Source organism: Callithrix jacchus, chromosome 10 (assembly GCF_049354715.1).
Source record: "Callithrix jacchus isolate 240 chromosome 10, calJac240_pri, whole genome shotgun sequence".
Classification (NCBI taxonomy): domain Eukaryota; kingdom Metazoa; phylum Chordata; class Mammalia; order Primates; family Cebidae; genus Callithrix; species Callithrix jacchus.
In genome coordinates, this window is record NC_133511.1 from 17932726 (window position 1) to 17953388 (window position 20663).

Below are 20663 nucleotides of genomic sequence, written 5' to 3' on the forward strand. Positions count from 1 at the left end.
ATACATGATGGCAAACTTAATCAGAAAAGGTTGTGCGTGCTCTGACTGCTCCACGGACCGGCCAGTCCCCAGTCTCTCTCCCTCTTCTCAGGCCTCCCTATTTCCTGAGACACAGCAGTATTGAAATCAGGCCAAGTGAACCCTACAATGGCCTCTAAGTGTTCAAGTGAAAGGCAGTTGCCTGTTGGTTAAATCAAAAACTAGACGTGAGAAAGCTTAGTGAGGAAGTCATATGGAAAGCAGAGATAGACCGAAAGTTAGGCCTCTCACACCAAACAGCTAGCCAAGTTGTGAATGCAAAGGAAAAGTTTTTAAAAGAAATTCAAAGTGCTACTCAAATGAACACATGAATGATAAGAAAGCAAAACAGCTTTATTGCTGATAGGGAGAAAGTTTGAGTGGTCTGACTAGAAGATCAAACCAGCCACAACCTTTCCTTAAGCCAAAACCTAATCCAGGGCAGGGCCCGAACTCTGTTCAATTCTATGAAGGCTGAGAGAGGTGAGGAAGCTGCAGAAGAAAAGTCTGCAGCCAGCAGAGGTTGGTTCATGAGGTTTAAAAAGGAGCCATCCCTATAACATAAGAGTACAAGGTAGACCAGCGAGTACTGACGTGGAAGCTGCAACAAGTTATTCAGAAGATCTAGCTAAGATCATTGATAAAGGGGACTACATTAAACAACAGATTTTCAACGTAGTCAGGTGCAGGGGTTCATACCTGTGATCTCAGCAGTTTGGGAGGCTGAAGAGGGAGGATCACTTAAGGCCAGGAGTTCGAGAACAGCCTGGGCAACACAGTGAGACCCCCATCTCTACAAAAAATAAAATAAAAAATTAGCTGGCCATGGTGGCATACACCTGTAGTCCCAGCTACTTGAGAGACTGAGGCAGGAAAATCACTTGAACCCAGGAGTCCCAGGAGGCTGCAGTGAGCTATGATCATGACACTGCACTCCAGCCTGGGCAACAGAATGAGAATCCATCTTAAAAACAAGAAAGAAAACTGGCTCTGGTGGTGCACATCTCTAGTCCCAGTTATTCAGAAGGCTGGGATGGGAGGATCACTTGAGCCCAGGAGTTCAAGGATGCAGCCAGCTATGATTGTGCCACTCCAGTCTGGAAAACAGAGCAAGAAGATCCTTTCTCCAAATTATTATTATTATTATTATTATTATTATTATTTTGAGACGGAGGCTCACTCTTTCACTCAGGCTGGAGTGCAGTGGCATGACCTTGGCTCACTGCAACCTCCACCTCCCAGCTTCAAGCAATTCTCTTGCCTCACTGCCTCAGCCTCCTGAGGAGCTGGGATTACAGGCACCCACAACCATGCCCAGCTAAAAATTTTTTTGTATTTTCAGTAGAGACAGAGTTTCATCACGTTGGCCAGGCTGGTTTCGAACTCCTGACATCAGGTGACCCCCTTAGCCTCCCCAAGTGCTGGGATTACAGGCGTGAGCCGTCACACAGCCATCAAATTTTTTTAAGTTAAAAAAATTTCAATGTAGACAAAACAGCCTTACATTGGAAGAAGATGTCATCTAGGACTGTCACAGCTCTAGAGGAGAAGTCAATGCCTGGCTTGAAAGCTTCAAAGACAGGCTGAGTTTCTTGTTCGTGGCTAATGCAGCTGGTGACTTTATGAAGCCAATTTACTATTTACCATTCTGAAAATTCTAGGGCCCTTAAGAATGATCTTAAATCTACTATGCCTGAGCTCCATAAATGGAACGACAAAGCCTGGGTGACAGCACGTCTGTTACCAGGATGGTGTACTGAATATTTTAAGCCCACTGTTAACACCTACTGCCCCCCTAAAAAAGATTATTTTAAAAATATTATTGCTCATTGACAATACACCTTGTCACCTAAGAGCTCTGATGGAAATGTACAAAGAGATATTACTGTTGTTTTCATGCCTGCCAACGCAACATCTATTCTGCAGCCTATGGACTAAAGAGTAATTTTGACTTTCAGGTCTTATTATTTAAGAACTACATTTTGTAAGGCTATAATGATCATAGATAGTGGGATAGATCCAGGAAAGGTAAATTGAAACACTTCTGCCAAGGATTCACCATTCTCAGTGCCATTTAAGAACATTCGTGATTCATGAGAGGAGGTCAAAACAACTTTAACGGGAGTTTGGAAGAGGTTGATCCCAACCCTCATGGATGACTTTGAGGGGTTCAAGGCTACAGATGTGGTGGAAATAGCAAGATAACTGGAACTGGAAGTAGAGATTAAAGATATTACTGAATTTCTTCAGTCTCATGATAACATTTTAATGGAAGAGGAGTTGCTTCGTATGTATAGGCAAAGAAAGTAGCTTCTTACAATGAAACCTACTCCTGGTGAAGATGCTATGAACCTTGTTGAAATGACAACAGAGGATTTAGACTATTACATAAACTTAGTTGGTAAAGTAGTGACAGGGTTTGGAGGATTGACTCCAATTCTGAAAGAAACTCCACTGTACGTTAAATGCTATCAAACAGCATTGAAGACGACAGGAAGAGTCCATCAGTGCAGCAAACTTCACTGTTTTATTTCAGAATTTGCCTCAGCCACCCCAACCTCCAGCAACTACCATCCTGATCAGTCAGCAGCCATCAATATAGAGGCAAGACCCACCACCAGCAACAAGAGTATGACTTGCTGAAAGCTCAGATGATGATACATATATATATATATATATATATGTATTTGAAACAAGGTCTCACTCTGTCACCCGGGCTGGAGGGCAACGGCGCAATCTTGGCTAACTGCAGCCTCCACCTCCCAGGTTCAATTGATTCTCCTGCCGTAGCCACCAAGCTAGCTGGAATTATAGGCATGCACCACCATGCCAGCTAATTTTTGTATTTTTTGTAGATATAGGGTTTTGCCATGTTGTCCATGCTGGTCTCGAACTCCTGAGCTCAAGCAATCCACCTGCCTAGGCCTCCCAAAGTGCTGGGATTACGGGTGTGAGCCATCGTGCCCAGCGGATCAACAGCATTTTAAAGCAAAAAAGTACTTTTAATTCAGGCATGTATTTTTTTTTAGACATAATGCTATTATACACTTAGGAGACTACAGCACAGTGTAAACATAACTTTTATAGGCACTGGGAAACCAAAGAATTTGTGTGACTCACTTTATTGCAGTATTTACTTCGTTATGGTGGTTTGAAATTGACTCTGCAATGTCTCTGAAGTATGACTATATAGGCTTCTTAGTTTTTCTATTAAAATGAACAATTTAAAATTAAATTCCCAGGCTCAGACTTGAATCTACTCTTTATACAATCAACTCTCCATTAGTCAACTTTACAGATAAATTTGTTAATGGGAAAGGAAACAGGAACACCAGATTTGAGGTTAAACATGACAAACCGAACACACACATATTTAGCTCCTTTGTCTCCCAGAAAGCCCACTCAAACGGCATATACCCATAAAAGACAGGGACAGTGTGAGGATAACAGCAGATAAGAAATGGAATAACAATTTGGAAGCTGAAAAACAAGTGAATGAGTGATAAAGAAATTAGAATGCAGAAAAAAACTAAATTCTTCCAGAAAATAGATGAAATAAAATGTTCCTCACCTCATTTATTGAGGCCATATAACCCTGATAAGAAAGAAAATAAGATAAGCACACTTAAGAAAAAAATTCCAAGCTTATTTCTCTCATGAAAATAAAGACAACAATTTTAAACAAAGTATTAGCAAATTGACTTCAAATGGGTGAAAATGTTTAAAAGATAATACACCACTACTAAGTAGGACTTATTTCAGTTATATAACAATGGTTTAATATCAGGTAATCTATAAATGTAATTCATCATATAAACAACTTTAAAGAGAAAAATCATATGAACTTGTCTATAGAAACAGAAAAAGTCTTGGATAAAATCCCATGCCTATTCAGGATAAAAACACTTTATAAATTACAATTAGAATGGAATTCCTCAACCTGATAAAAAGTAACTATTAAACTCCCACAGCAAATATTATTCTAAGTGGAGACATATTAGATCAGTCCCAAGTCAATAATTAAAGAAGAATGTCCAATATCTTCACTGCTATTCAGTGTTATATTGGAGGCCACATCTCAAGCAGTACAAGAAAACAAATTAGAAGCTTACAGAACAAAAAAAGAGGAACTAAAGCTGTAATTGTTTGCAGATGACATGATTTTTTACATTGACAAAGCAAAAGAATATAGACAAATGTTTAAGAACAATAGAATTCAGCAATGAAACTGAATATTACATCAATATACATAATATTAAAAAACATTTCCATAAGCCAACAATAAACAACCAAAAAAAAAAAATTTTTTTTTTTTTTTGAGACGGAGTCTCCCTCTGCTGGCCAAGGCTGGAGTGTAGTGTTGCAATCTCAGCTCACTACAACCTCCTCCTGGGTTCAAGTGTTCTGCCTCCACCTCCTGAGTAGCTGGGATTACAAGGCTGAGTCACCACATCTATTTTTGTTTATTTGGTTTGGGGTTTTTTTGTTTTTGTATTTTTAGTAGAGATAGGGTTTCGCCATGTTGGCCAGGCTGGTCTCAAACTCCTGACCTCAAGTGATCTGCCTGCCTCGGCCTCCCAAAGTGTTGGGATTACAAGCCTTAGCCACTGCGCACAGCCAAAAATACATTATTTTTTAAAAGATACTACATACAATAGTATCAGAGTATATCCAGTACCTAAGAATAAATCTAACAAAAAATATGTGTGACCTACACAAAGGAAATTATAAAACTTTAGCGACATTTAAAAATACCTTCATAGACCAGGCATGGTGGCTCATGCCTGTAATCCCAACACTTTTGGAGGCCGAGATGGTTGGATCACTTTATCCTAGGAGTTTCAGACCAGCCCAGGCAACATAACAAAAATTCTCTTCAAGAAATACAGAAAAATTAGCTGGGTATGGTGGTGTGCACCTGTAGTCTTAGCTACTTTGGAGGCTGAAGTGGGAGGAGCACTTGAGTCCAGGAAGTTGAGGCTACAATGAGTTGAGAGGGTGCCACGGCACTCCAGCCTGGGCAACAGAGTGAGACCTTGTCTCAAAAAATATATATACATAGTAATAATAACAGTTATGTCATACTCATATATTTTTAAACAATATAATAATATCATAAAGATATAAATTCCCTCCAAACTAATTCATAAATTTGTTTCATTTCCTATCAGAATCCCAGTGGGGTTTTTTATGAAACTTACTATTCTAAAATGTATATGGAGAAGTAAAAAGCCAAGAATAGCCAGGAAAAGAAAGAGCAGGGTAGGGACTCACTCTATGCCAGGATTTATTACAAGTCCTTAATAATTAAGATGATGTGGTATTGATGTAAGGATAGAAAAATTAACTGATGAGACAACACACAGTCTATAAGTCAGGCATTTATGCATATGAAACTTTGGTATATGATGGAGGTGGCGTATCAGATCAGTGGGAAAAGGAGAATATGTTCAAAATACGGAGTTGGAAAAATGTCATAGGGGAGAAAATGAAATTGAATCTGTAGTTCACATTGTACACAAAATCAACTCCAGATGGTGAAGGGGTAGAGAAGGCAGGCAGGAGATTGTTGGTTTCATTATAAACTTTACGATACTACTAGACTGTTAACATTATTTAGATAAAAATACAAACTAATATTTAAGAAAGAAAAAATTCCCAGGGTTAACAAAGATGTAATGAAACAATAACATTTATACTGTGTGTGAATATAAATTGGTATGAATTTTTGGAAGGGTAATTTACAAATAACTGTCTAAATTTTCAGTACATATGTCCTGTGGTTCAGCGATCTCTCTTTTATTAGTACCTTATCCTGCAGCTATACTTGATGAAGAGATATGTACATAGATGTTTGCTGCAGCTTCGGGGTACATTTGTCCATTCTCAAATTACTGTAAAGAAATACCTGAGACCAGGTAATTTATTAAGAAAAGATATTTAATTGGTTTATGGTTCTCTGCAAGCTGTACAAGAAGCATGATGCTGGCATCTGCTTGGCTTCTGGGGAGGCCTCATGAAACTTACAATCATGGTAAAAGACAAAGGGGAAGCAGGCATGTCACATGGCCAGAGCAGGAGCAAGAGAGAGCCAGCGAGGTGCCATGCTGTTTTTTTCTGAGGTAGAGTCTTGCTCTTGTCACCCAGGCTGGAGTGCAGTGGCACAATCTCGGCTCACTGTAACCTCTGCCTCCCAGGTTCAAGCGATTCTCCTGCCTCAGCCTCTCAAGTAGCTGGGATTACAACCATGCACCACCATGCCCAGCTAATTTTTGTATTTTCAGTACAGACAGGGTTTCACCATGTGGGCAAGGCTGATTTTTAACTCCTGACCTCAGGTGATCCACCCGTCTCGGCCTCCCAAAGTGCTGGGATTATACTGTGCCCGGCAGGGGTGCTGCACTTTTAAACAGCCAGTTCTCGAGCTAACTCACTGTCACGAAGACAGCACCAAGAGAATGGTGCTAAAACATTCATGAGAAATCCACCCCATGATCCATGCTCCACCTCCAACATTGGGGATTACAATTCAACACGAGATTTGAGAAGGGACACACATCCAAACTATATCAGAGGGGATAGGGGAATGTTTAATGGGTATACAGTTTCAGTTTTGCACGATAAAAAAGTTCTGGATATTGATTGCACAAAATTGTTAATGGACTTAACACTACTCAACTATATACTTAAAATGGCTAAGATAATAAATTTTGTTATTTTTTTTTTCTTTTGAGATGGAATCTCTCTCTGTCACCCAGGCTGGAGTGCAATGGCTGAGTCTCGGCTCACTGCAACCTCTGCTTCCCTGGGCTCAAGCAATTGTCCTGCCTCAGCCTCCTGAGTAGCTGAGATTACAGGTGGATGCCACCACGCCCAGCTAATTTTTGTATTTTTAGTCAAGACGGGGTTTCACCATGTTAGTCAGGCTGGTCTCAAACTCCTGATCTCATGATCCACCTGCCTCAGCCTCCCAAAGTAATGGGATTATAGGTGTGAGCCACTGTGCCCAGCCTTGTTATTTGTATTTTACTACAATTTTTTTAAATAATAATCCTGAAAAAAAAAAATACAGAGCCACTTCTTGGGGACTGCAAGTTTGCTGGAACCTGAGAGGAGATAGGAATCATTTGGGAGGCCAGAGAGGAGAACATGATTAAGTAGAGTACCAGAAATCAGAGCAGGCTTCTAGCTGATCCAGAGGCTTGTGGTGCAGGTTGAGTAATGGCAAAGTTCAGAGAAGTAGGACACCTCATGCCAAGTATATTCGTGTCCATAATACTGATTTTTTAGTTACTTGCTGCCTCCTTCTGTTCATTTTGGGAGGGACCTGGATACTAGATTCTGCAAACCCAGGACAGAGGAAGGCTCTAAATAGTGATTCTTTTTGGTTTTTGTTTGTTTGTTTTTGAGATGGAGTCTTGCTGTGTCACCCAGGCTGGAGTGCAGTGGCATGATCTCAGCTCACTGCAGCCTCTGCCTTCAGGTTCCAGCGATTCTTCTGCCTCAGCCTCCTGGGTAGCTGGGATTACAGGTGCGTGCCATGATGCCTGGCTAATTTTTGTATTTTTAGTAGAGAAGGGGTTTCTCCATGTTGGCCACATTGGTCTTGAACTCCTGACCTCAGGTGATCCACCCACCTCAGCCTCCCAAAGTGCTAGGATTAGAAGTGTGAGCCACCACACCCGGCCTAAATAGTGATTCTTAACTGAGATGGCATTGTTCCCCTGAAGATGTTTTGGAAACATGTGGGAATGTTTTTGTGAAATGCCAGAGGCATTTAGTGATTGGGGGCTAGAAATGCTGGCATCCTGCAATGGATGGGAACAGTTCAGCAAAACAAAGAATTGTCCTACATCCCACACGACTTTCAAATGGCCCATGGGACATTAATGAAACTGGAAAACCTAAATTTGCAATATCTGATCCTAGACCCCAGCTCCATTTTACACATATGTGTTACATGGTTTTAATATACACTGAATTTTCCAGGCATGCAACTACCATGTAATTTAAAGGAAGACATTTTGTTCAGAGCTTTACCAACCATTCTTTACTGCTTTTGCAAATTACATCACTAAAGCACCCATGGTATATGAGTCACCAGCACCACCCGAAAACACGCATTTGAAGCCGAGCATTTACATTGATAATACATACACAGGCAAGAATCTAACTCTTACTCTGTCTTCTAACGGAATCATGCCAAAGGATTTATTCCATCATACACTTCTTGTATTTCTTCTTTACAAGGAGCATTATATTGACTTGAGGGAAAATTGTGTGTGAAGGTTTGCTTTTTTTCTGTGATTTTCTTTCAGCCTAGTAAAGGGGATGCTACAAAATAGCTGTTATTGGAAGGGCCTGTGTCTCATCGGTTGAGAAGCATGACATCACACTAAGGTGGCCAGTTGCTGTTCTGAGTTGTGCCATCTCAGCTAATTGAGAAATGTATGGTGCTGGAAGGGGAAGGACTTAAGGCTAAGGAGAGGACCTAGGAACAGAAGCATGAATGATATGAGGACTGAGTCAGAAGAAGCAAAAATTAACAAATAAATGTATAAATAAATAAGACACGTGAATGCTAGGAAAAGCAGGATGGATGTGTCCACATGCAGATACATGCACATTAGGTAGGGCACAGTGGCTCATTCCTGTAATCCCAGCACTTTGGGAGGCCAAGGCAGGAGGATTGCTTAAGCCCAGGAGTTCAAGACCAGCCTGGACCACATAGGGAGACCTTATCTTTACAAAAAAAAAAAAAATAGCTGGGTGTGGTGGCACACACCTGTGATCCTAGCTACTTGGGAGGCTGAGGCAGGAGAATTACTTGAGCTCAGAAGACTGAGGCTGCAGTGAACCATGTTCATGCCACTGCACCCCAGCCTCAGTGGCAGAGCGAGATGCTGTTTCAAAAATGTATATGTGTGTATATATACATATATATATACACACACACACACACACATGCATATTAGATTCATACGTATTTGAAAACTAGCATCAATTATTCTTTTCTTTTTTAAATACCTATCTTTAATTAGTTATATAAGTAATAAATATTCATTACAGAAAATTTCAAACATGTAGAAAAGTATAGGAAGAAAATTTAAATTGTTCTATTTATATTCATGTGCCATCTTTATAGGCATTTTGCTGTAGCTTTTTTCCAGTCATTTTCGTAAATATACATTTGCATCATACACTGTAAAGATTATATTGTGCAATTCTGTTTTTTATATCATTAAATTGAATTGGTTTGGAATTTTTTTAGATTTAACTTGTAAATTCCTTTTAGTTCTATAATTGTATAAAAGAGATAAGCAGATTGAGTTCTTGCCTAGTTTTATGTATCCATCATTTAAAACAGAATTCCCATGAAATCACATCCCCTTCCAACCAAAGCCCATTCTCTGCTCTCTTTCACTGAAAAGCTTCTCAAAAGAGATGTCTACATGCTGGCTCTACATCCTTACCTCTCATTTATGCTTAATTTTTTTTTAGTAAAGAACTATGAGGCCAGTCTCAGTGGCTCACACTTGTAATCCCAGCACTTTGGAAGGCCGAGGCAGATGGATCACAAGGTCAAGAGACTGAGACCATCCTGGTTAACATGGTGAAACCCCATCTCGACTAAAAATACGAAAATTAGCTGGGCTTTGTAGTGCGTGCCTATAGTCCCAGCTACTCAGGAGGCTGAGGCAGGAGAATCATTTGAACTCAGGAGGCGGTTGCAGTGAGCCAAGATTGCGCCACTGTACTCCAGCCTGGACGACAGAGCGAGACTCCGTCTCAAAAAAAAAAAGTGCTGGGCGTGGTGGCTCACACCTATAATGCCAGCACTTTGGGAGGCCAAGGAGGTGGATCACGAGGTCAAGAGATCGAGACCATCCTGGTCAACAAGGTGAAACCCCATCTCTATTAAAAATACAAAAATTAGCTGGGCATGGTGTTGCGTGCCTATAGTCCCAGCTACTCGGGAGGCTGAGGCAGGAGAATTGCTTGAACCCAGAAGGTGGAGGTTGCAGTGAGCCGAGATCATGCCATTGCACTCCAGTCTGGGTAAGAACAGCAAAACTCCGTCTAAAAATATATATATATATAAAAAGGATAAGGACGTTGTTTTTAAAAATCAGTTTGCTGGGTTGGGCACGGTGGCTCATGTTTGTAATCCCAGCACTTTGGGAGGCTGAGGCAGGTGACTTGCTTGAGCTCAGAAGTTTGAGACCAGCCTGAGCAACATAGTTGCTCAACATAGAGACAACATAGCTCAACATAGAGACTCTGTATCTATAAAATTACAAGAATTAGCTGGGTATGGTGCATGCCTGTAGTCCCAGCTACCTGGGAGGCTAAGGTGGAAAGATTACTTGAGCCCAGGAGTGAGCCTAGATCTCGTCACTCTACTCCAGCCTGGGCAACAGAGCAAGAACTTGTCTAAAAAAAAAAAAAAAAAAAAATTAATTTGCTAAAAGCTTAGAGTGAAAAAACTCAAACAACCAATCCTTGTCCCTCCCATTTTACTCTATGATCTATTACTTTAACATTGTTCTGTAGTCATTCTCCTGTGTGTGTATATGTGAGGTTTGATTCACATACCATAAAATGCACCCTTTTAAATATACAGTTCGGGAAATTTGACAAATGTATACACGCATTTAACCATCACCCCAGTTAAGATACAAAACTTTTCTGTCACCCCTGAAGGTCCCCTCAAGTCTTTGCAATCAGTCTTCCACCTACCCTCCAGCCCCAAACAACCAGTAATTTTCTTTCTGTCATTGTAAATTAAATTACTGTTCAAAGCCAAGCATAGTGGATCACACCTGTAATCTCAGCACTTTGGGAGGCCGAGGCAAGAGGATCACTTGAGTCCAGGAGTCCAAAAACAGCCTGGGCAACCTAGTGAGATCCTGTCTCTACAAAAAAGAAAATAAAAATAATACTAAATAAACTTTACTGTTCAAGAATTTCATATAAAAAGAACTTTTGTATCTGGCTTCTTTGCATAAAATAAAATTTTTGAGATGTACCCACGTTGCATGCATCAGCAGTTTGTTCCTTTTTATTGCTTTAGTAGTGTGGTATCAATGTACCGCAATTCATTTATTCACTCATCTCTTGTTGGACATTTGGGCTGTTTCCAGTTTTTGGGCATTACTATTTTTAAAAAACTGCTGTGATCATTCATATTCATGTCTTTTTGTGGATACATGGTTTCATTTCTCTTGGGTGAATAATCTGGATATGGTATTGCTGAGTCATAACATAAAAGTGTATTAACTTCATAAGAAACTGAGAAATCATTTTTCCATTGTTATTTCAAGTGGTTGTACCATTCCACACTCCCGCCGGCAACGTAAAAAAGTTTCAATTGCTCTACATCCTCTTCAACACTTACTATTGTCAGTCATCCTAATTTCAGCCACTTTAGAGTGTGTATAGCAGTATCTCATAATGATTGAATTTGCATTTCCCTGACAACTAATGATGTGGAGAATACTTTCATGTGCTTATTGGCTATTTGTATGTCTTCTTTTGCGAAGCGCCTATTTGTGTCCTTTGTCCAATTTTTTATTGGGCTGTCTTCTTACTAAGTTGTAAGAGTTACTTATGTATTTCGAATACAAGCCCTCTGTCAGATATACATATTGTGAGTGATTTCTCCCAGTCTGTGACTTACCTCTTCATTTTAACAGTCTTTCAAAAAACAGAACAGTTTTTAATTTTGACAAAATGTATTACTCTTTTTGCCTTTTATGATTACTATTTTTGTATCCTAAAATATCTTTGCCTACTCCAAAGCAATAGTGATATTATCCTATGTTGTCTTCCACATGTTTTATAGTTTTAGCTTTTACATTTAGGTCCTTATTTCAAGTTCTCTCTCTCTCTCTCTTTTTTGGCATGGTTTGAAGTAAGGGTTGAAATTCATTATTTTCCTTACAGATTTCGATACAGTTTTTCCTAGACCATTTGTTGAAAAGACTATCCTTTCCATTGTATTATCCTGGCACTTGCCTTGAAAATCAATTGCTCATATATGTTAGGGTCTTTTTCTGGGCTCTCTACTCTGTTCTATTGAATTATGTCTATTCTTACGCTAATTCCAGCAATACACTTCAAAATATCCATGAGTCAAAGATAAATCAATGGAAATTAGAATGTATGATAATTGAATAAGTAAAATACAACATATTAAAATTTGTGGAGCCACAACATACAAGATTTTCGAAACCTAATGTTGACCAAACACAAAGTATGATGAGTGCCTTTATTTACATAAAACTCACCAAATGGGAAATGGAAGTTACAGTGTTTAGAGACACACTGCAGCAGGTGTTGCTGGTGCCCCATCCCATCCCATCCCCTTCACCTGCTCAGGGCACCCATCCCTTGGCTTCTGTGAGTATTGACTGCTAATTGCTTCACAGCAGCACTCTTTACCTGAGAATTGCCCTCTACCTCCAGGAAGCGGCCTTACCTGGCGTCCTGCAGCTGTCCTCCCTGACAGATAGGGGAGTACAAAAGTTTAGCCTCCTGCCTCTAGGTGGGACAACTCCGTGGGGGCATTCTGGCTCCAGAGCTCCCCTGGAGATCAGATTAAGGCTAGACCTCAGCTGAACCCACATTTTAAACTAGCTTTTTATCCTCTTCTTACATACCACCCGGTGCCATCCTTACTCCCTTACAGAACTCACCTGAGGGCCCTCCCTCACCAAATCACTTGAATAAGAATTGCAATTTCAAGCTCTGCTGCTGGGGGAACAATCCTAAACTAGTTGGTTCCTGAAGTGGTCCTTAAAAGCAGATTTTAAAGATGGGATTCTGCAGTTGGATAACAGATGGCAACAAAGACCCCATCATCAGTGGTAGGAGAGCTACAGTCCCTGTGGTGAACTGGGCCAAGATTAAGGTGGAAGGAATACACTGGCTTATGAAATGCCCCTGACATGTGAGAAGTTCAGGTAAATAGTAACTATGAAGATTGTGAACTTGGGGGCCATTGCTTAGAACCACTGATGTGTTAAAGAGAGAAAATGACAAGTTCAGATCAATTAATCACCAATTTAGAGCAAGTGAGTCAGAGGCTGGCTTCCTTAGCAACATTTAAAGATGACCTCATCTCCTGCAGCCAGAGGGCACCCTCTGTAAAAGTGGAAGAATTTCAGAGGAGGAATTCTTAACCTAGGTAAGTTGCTTATGCCAAAATCAGGGCCATGATAAGGAAGATATGGGACCCCAAGGCTGAGCAGATGTGATTGAGACCCTTGAACTTCCAGTTTCTCCTGAATCCACTGGACCTAGGCCTCATATAAGGAGGTACCTTACAAGACACCAAGAGCTTATCTCAGAATCTGCTCCCACCTCCCTTCCTGGCCATCAGATCAATCACTAGAGTCAAATCTCAAGATGACCCAACTGAGGAAGTGCTGTGGCTGCTGAGAGAAGAGAGAGATTGGTATGCCAAGGCCGCTGCAGAACCCCACTGATGTGGACTGGCAAGACCGGGGAGCTTGCCTGCAGGTGGCATGTGGATCAAGTGTGGTGGAATGTAAAGCTGAACAGAAGAGGCTTTGTCAAAGTGGGGCTACTCTCATGACATGAGATTTAACACCTGGTACAGCCCTGGGACAGTGATTTCATCTGCTGCTAGGAAAGCTCTTGAAAGTTTGGCAAAAGTGGTGGCCCACATTAAATGAAGTAGAGTGTCTGAACTGCTGTGGCGGACTGTGGAAAAAAGAACTGGAAAGGATCAGAGAGTAAGCATGCTAGAATGAATCTCAAATACCAGAAAACCCAGCTGACTCTGTCCCTCAGGAGGGCCTAGAGGATTTGCCAATGCATTCTAATGAATGAGCACCAGCATTATTTTTTACAAAAAGGTTTTGTTTTGTTTTGTTTTGTTTTATTTTTTACTTTTTGTGGGCACATAGTATATATGCTTATGGGGCACATGAGATGTTTTGATACAGGCATGCAGTGTGAAATCAGCACGTCATAAAGAATGGGATATTCATTCCCTCAATCATTTATCCACTGATTTGCAAATAGTCCAATTACACTCTTCAAGTTTTTGTTTTTGTTTTTGTTTCTGTTTTTGAGACAGAGTCTCACTCTGTTGCCCAGGCTGGAGTGCAATGGTGTGATCTCAGCTCACTGCAACCTCTGTCACCCAGGCTCAAGCAATTCTTCTGTCTCAGCCTCCCAAGTAGCTGGGATTACGGGCTCCCACCACCACTCCTAGCTAATTTTTGTATTTTTAGTAGAGATGGGATTTCACCATGTTAGGCAAAACCCCTAACTCCGTCATGCTGATCTTGAACTCCTGACCTCAGGTGATCTATCCACCTTGGCCTCCCAAAGTGCTGAAGTCACTGTGCCCGGCCTCTTTAAGTTATTTTAAAATGTACACTTAAGTCTATAGCCACCCTGTTGTGCTATCAAATAGAAGGTCTTATTCATTCTTTCTGTATTTTTTTTCTCACTAACCACCTCCACCCCAGTCTTCCACTACCCTTCCCAGCCTGTATTAACCATCCATGTACTCTCTAAATACATGAGTTCAGTTGTTGCACCAGCATCATTGAGATGCTTAATATTGGTCATCCTCTGCAGTATGGGCTAATGGTAGGAGATGCTATCATAAACCTGGTTCCTAGGCAGTAACGAGGATGAGACGGTCCCAGAGTAGTGGAAGCCGATTGGCAGCACTTATTTTCCAAAGCAAGGTGGCTATAAGGTCAAAACTGCCAGTCAGAAGGCCTGATTCACACAGATCTACGGCATTGACTGATACAATATGTTTTTCCTAAGGTGGGTTTACCAGATTTAGCAACTAAAAATATAGGCTGCCCAGTTAAATTTAAACTTCAGATAAATAATTTTTTAGTGTCAGTATGTCTCATACACCTCTGACAATATGTGTGTGTATTTTTATTTCCCCAAAATTGATCCAAGAATGAATGAGCACATGGTCCAGGTGAGCTTACTAATGGAAAGCCGTAATTCCCTCTGAGTTTCCAGATCTTAGCCAATTCTCATACCCAGAACCAATCAACTGAAAAAAAGGCCATGTCCCCATAAGAAAGGACATTGCAACACCATGGCAAGTATATATGATTCCCACAGTCCTTCCTCACAAGGACTCAATTATTCACGGAAAGGGGCACACATGGACCTTTCAAGGGCTGTTGGATACAGGGCCCAAGTTGGTGATTATAACAGGGTCCCAACGTGCTTTCTGTGGCTGCTAGAGGAGGGGCACATAAGAGTCAGGTGGTAAATGTGGTTCTGGCCCAGGTCCATCTCACTGACCCACCCAGTAACCATCCACCCAGTTCCCCAAAGTATGATAATGAACATAACAGTTGGCAGAACTCTCACCTCAGTTCCTTGACATATAAGTAAGAGCTACTGTATTAGGAAAAGCCAGTGGAAGCCCTGGAAACTTTTCATGACTCCCCGCCAAGGCAGTAAATAAAAATAATATCCCATCCTAGAGAAAATGGTAGAGATTAGTGTCATTTTCAAAGACTTAAAGAATAGTTGTCCCATTATATCCCCCATTTAATTCACTGATTTGACCTTTACAAAAATTGAGAAATCATTGTGGATAAGAGTGGACTACTGCAAACGTAAACAAGTAGTACCTCCAACTGCAGCAGCTATGCCAAACGTAATTTTATTTTTTTGAGATGGAGTCTCGCTCTGTCGCCAGGCTGGAGTACAGTGGCGCAATCTCAGCTCACTGCAATCTCCTCCTCTCGGCTCAAGTGATTCTCCTGCCTCAGCCTCCCAAGTAGCTGGGATTACAGGCTACGGGCATGCACTGCTACACCCAGCTAATTTTTGTATTTTTAGTAGAGACGGGGTTTCACCATGTTGGCCAGGACGGTCTCCATCTCCTGACCTTGTGAACCACCCGCCTCGGCCTCCCAAAGTGCTAGGATTACAGGCATGAGTCAAATGTAATATTTTTATCAGACCATTCACCCACAGCCAAAAGACAATATGCTTTCCTGGTCTCACCTGGGGCTGTGTCACTTGCCAGTTCCCTGACTGAGGCATAAACAGTGCCAGAGGACACAAGCAGCAACTGCAGGAGCACATGGCCCAGACTCCTCCATCATCCACCGCTACTACACCAATACTTCACCTTCAGTTCAACCTATAGCTGCCTGGTGGGATATTCCTGAAGACTGGCTGACAGAGGAGAGTAAAGCCTGAGCTTCCTTGACAGATACCAGCTTAGTATGTGGATGCAAGCCAAAAATGGAATGCTGAAGCCCTGCAGTCCCACTAGGGGATGACCTTGAAAGAGTAGTAAAGGGGACCAGGTGAGGTGCCTCATGCCCATAATCCCAGCACTTTGGGAAACCAAAACAGGTAGATCACCTGAGCTCAGGAGTTTGAGATCACCCTGGGCAACATGGTAAAACCCCCATCTCTACTAAAATACAAAAAATTAGCTGGACGTGGTAGCACGTACCTGTAGCTCCCGCTACTCAGGAGGCTGAGGCACAAGAATCGCTTGAGCCCCGGAGGCAGTGGTTGCAGTAAGCCAAGATGGTGCCACAGCACTCCAGCCTGGGTGACAGGGTGAGACTCTGTCTCAAGAAAGAAAGAGAGAAAGAGGGGGAGGGGAGGGGAGGGGAGGGGAAGGAAATCCTCTTAAAGGGCAGAGTTTCTGCCATTGTACATGGTCATTCACTTTATGTGGAAAGAGAAGTGGTCTAATGTTGGAATATGCAGAGATCCATGGGCAGTGTGAGTGGCTTGATCTGTTGATCTGGTGCCTGGAACAAGTAAGAGTAGAAGATTGGGGACAGGAAAGTCTGGGGAAGAGGCATGTGTATGGACTCACGGGAGTCATTACCAGGTGTGAAGATCTTTGTGTCGCATGTGAACACCGAGCAGAGAGCATCCATCATGGAAGAGGCACCACGACACAAAGTAGAAGAAAATTATTTGGCCATTTAAAGTCAACTAGCTTCTGTCCATGGCCATTCCAACACTGAAGCAGTGGTTGTGAATGTAGTAGCTATTGTGGCAACGGTAAAAGCTAGACCCGGGCACAACAGTGTGGGTTCCCACTTGCAAAGGCTGATCCAGCTACCGCCACTGCCAAAACAGAATTCAGTGTTTGGCTCATCGTTGAAGGAAACCAACCAGTCATTTCTTAGCAAGTGAATTACACTGGACCATTTTCAAACCAAAACCTGGGAAGGGCTCAATTCATTGATAAGACAAATCAATTAATTTGACATATTCTGAGTATGAGTTTGATTTTCTTACCTGCAGTGCCTGAGCTAGCCCTACTATCCAAGAGTTCACATACTGTCTGATCCGTCAGCGTTGGCTCTTCCATAGCATCGCAACAGACCATGGGACCCACTTTACAGCAAAGATGTGTCAGTGGACATATGACCATGGGATCCACTGGCCCTGTCATATACCACATTACCCAGAAGCTGCCAGCCTGATGGATCCATGGAATAGTCTTTGAAGACATAGCTAAGGTATCAACTTAGAGATGACACCCTGCTAGGACTGGACACTATCCTTCAGGATGTGGTATACATATTAAACCCATCACTGTTATACAATACTATGTTCCCAAAAGCTAGAATGCATGTGTCCAAGAAATAAGGTTAGAAGTAGGGATATCCATGCTTGCCATTACTTCCAGTGACCCACTTAGAACATTTGTGCTTCCTGTCCCCATAACTCTAGGCTCTGAGTTTGCAGGGGCCATGGTTTCCAGAGGCAGAACACTTTCATTGCAGCAGCCACTAAACTTTAATCTACACCACCTCTGAGACCAGCACACACACACACACACACACACAATAAATAAACACAAAATGATTAGCTCCCCCAGCAGAATGAACCTCTCCAGATCTGATGATAAAGCGGAGGCAGGGCTGCAGGGACAGCACAGGTAGAATCTGAGGGTTCCCGTGGGGCATCTCTTAGTGTAATTTTGATGGAAAATGGGCAAGTGCATCAGCCACAGCCTGAAAAGGCCATGACGGCCAGGGACTCAGACTCCTCAAGCTATGTCTTCCATGAGGTCAGCAGAGGTGCTAGCTAAGGTTAGGAGCAATCCAGAATGGGGAACAAGGGAGATAAGCAATGCCTATCAGATGCACCCTGAGACAGCTGTGCTAATGGGGCTGTCATTTGTCCCATTAACTTTCCTTTTATAAGCTTCTCCAAGAAAAGAGATAACTAGAATCCTGAAAAGGCTGTTTAAGGATGGGATGAAATTATTATGTGAAGCGAATGGATCCAAGCGGTGCAAGGATTAAACTGATGGATGCTGTGGCTGCACCCAGGTCATTGCTTCAGGGCTGCTCCCTCCCCCAGTTGCTGGGATTCTTGTCCTCAGAGGACTCACAGTTGAGCTCTTTCAAAGGCATTGGCCTCAGCAGAAGCAGCTGCCTCACCCAACTTCACACCCTCCTCTCTGGGAGCAACTCACACCCAGCAACTGACTGGCATGCCCCTTTGCTCAATTCGAGGTAACTCAGGAGGGTGATCCCAGGCTGTGAGCTCCTCATGGCTCTGGCTGAGGCTCCTGCCACATCTCATCGCAGTTCACCACTCCCTGCCCAATGCTGCCCCTCTCTCCCTTACAGATGATGCTTCTGTGCTTCCTCAATGAGCCACCTGCACAAATCTCCATTTTCATTTCCCAGAGAACCTGATGGATGGCAATGCACATTTACAGATATGAAGGTAACCACCAGAAAAAAAAAAAGAAAAAACACAGTTGAAAAATTTGTAAGTGATTTTCTCTAGGGAGAGGTGTAGGAGTGAAGTAAGGTAGAACAGGGGGCTATTGTTATAAAGCCCTTGTATATGCATTGTTTTTAACACGCAGATATTACTTCCATCATTAAAACTTTTTACGTTTTGGCCAGGGGTGGTGGCTCACGCCTGTAATCCCAGCACTTTGGGAGGCCAAGGTGGGCAACTTGTTTGAGCTCAGGAGGTCAAGACCAGCCTGGGCAACATGGTGAAACTCTGTCAGTACCAAAAATTCAAAAAATAGCTGGGCATGGTGGAGGGTGCCTGTAGTCCCAGCTACTCAGGAGTATGAGACAGGAGGATGGATTGAGTCCCAGATAGGGAGACTGCAGTGAGCCAAGATCGCATGATTGCATTCCAGTCTGGTCAACAGTGAGACTTCATGTAAAAACAAAAAACAAACGCACTTTATTCATTTGAATATTATTAGAATTTGACACTGTCACTCGCCTTTTTAGAACTACTCAAATACTTCCTAAGGCCCTTAGAAAATCCTTGAGAATCCCTAACATAGTTTGCAAATCCCTTCCCATCTGGCCCCTACTGGGTTTTCTTTTGTTTTCTTTTTGACAGGGTCTCGCTCTATCACCCAGGCTGGAGTGGAGTGGCACAATCATAACCGACTGCAGCCTCAACCTCCTGAGCTCAAGTGATCCTCCCACCTCAGCCTCCCAAGTAGCTGGGACTATACAGATGAGCACCACTACACCCGGCAAATTTTTTGTACTTTTTTTTTTTTTTTTTTGGTAGAAATTGGATTTCACTATGTTGCTCAAGCTGCTCTTGAAGTCCTGGACTCAAGCAATCTGCCTTCTTTGGCCTCCCAAAGTACCACATCTGATGAGTTTCCTATATCATTTCTCGCACTCCTCGCTCTCCCTGTTACCTGCTGTTCTGGACTTTCCATTTCTCTTCTTCATCTCTGGGCTTCAAACACGTTGCTCCCTCTGTGTGGAATACTTTCCACTCCACCTGGTTCATTGCTGTTCCTCCCTCGAATTTCAGCTTAGATGTCACCAGCTCAAAGGGACCGTCTCTTCCCCACCCCACCGCAGACTATCCCTTCTATCACTCCCACAGCACCTATATGTCTTCTTTCCTAGCATGAATCTCCTGAAGTTATCTGGGATTTTTCTTTAAAGATGGGGTCTCATTATGTTGCCTAGGCTGGAGTGCAGTCGCCATTCACAGGCACAATCACACCCACTGCAGTCTTGAACCCCTAGCCTCAAGCAATCCTCCTGCTTCAGCCTCCCGAGTAGCTAAGAAAACAGGAAAACACTATCATGCAGGGCATGGTTAATGGTGATGAAGTTATCTGTTTAATGTCTACATTTCCTTTTTTATCCAAAAGGATTATTTACCTTGTTGCTGCTGTATTACTAGCACCCAGCATAGAACTACAGCACAGTAGACAGAAAATATGCACTAAATAAGCGAATTTCACCACAATGTTTTCTAGAGTCCCAGCTCTGTAATCCGTAATTTAGGTAACCTGTCTAAGCCTTAGTTTGCTCAAGGATAAAATGGAAATAAAAATAATACCTACCTTAGAGGGTTGTTTTGAGGGTTAAGTGAGATATGCCAGAAAAGCTCTTAGCACAGTGCTTGGAGATAGTAAGCATTTGATAATGCATGCTTAAAAATAAAGAAGGGCTATATCAATTCACGTTCATAACAGCACTTTGACACTATCTCTCTTTACCCTGTTCAACATTGAGTCTTGTGTTTTTAAATATTTTTGTAAAGATTATAGGCAAAAAAAATGGCATCTCATGGATTTAAGTTAACATGTATTTTCAAGCCAACAAGTTTAGTTATAAGATGGCTGC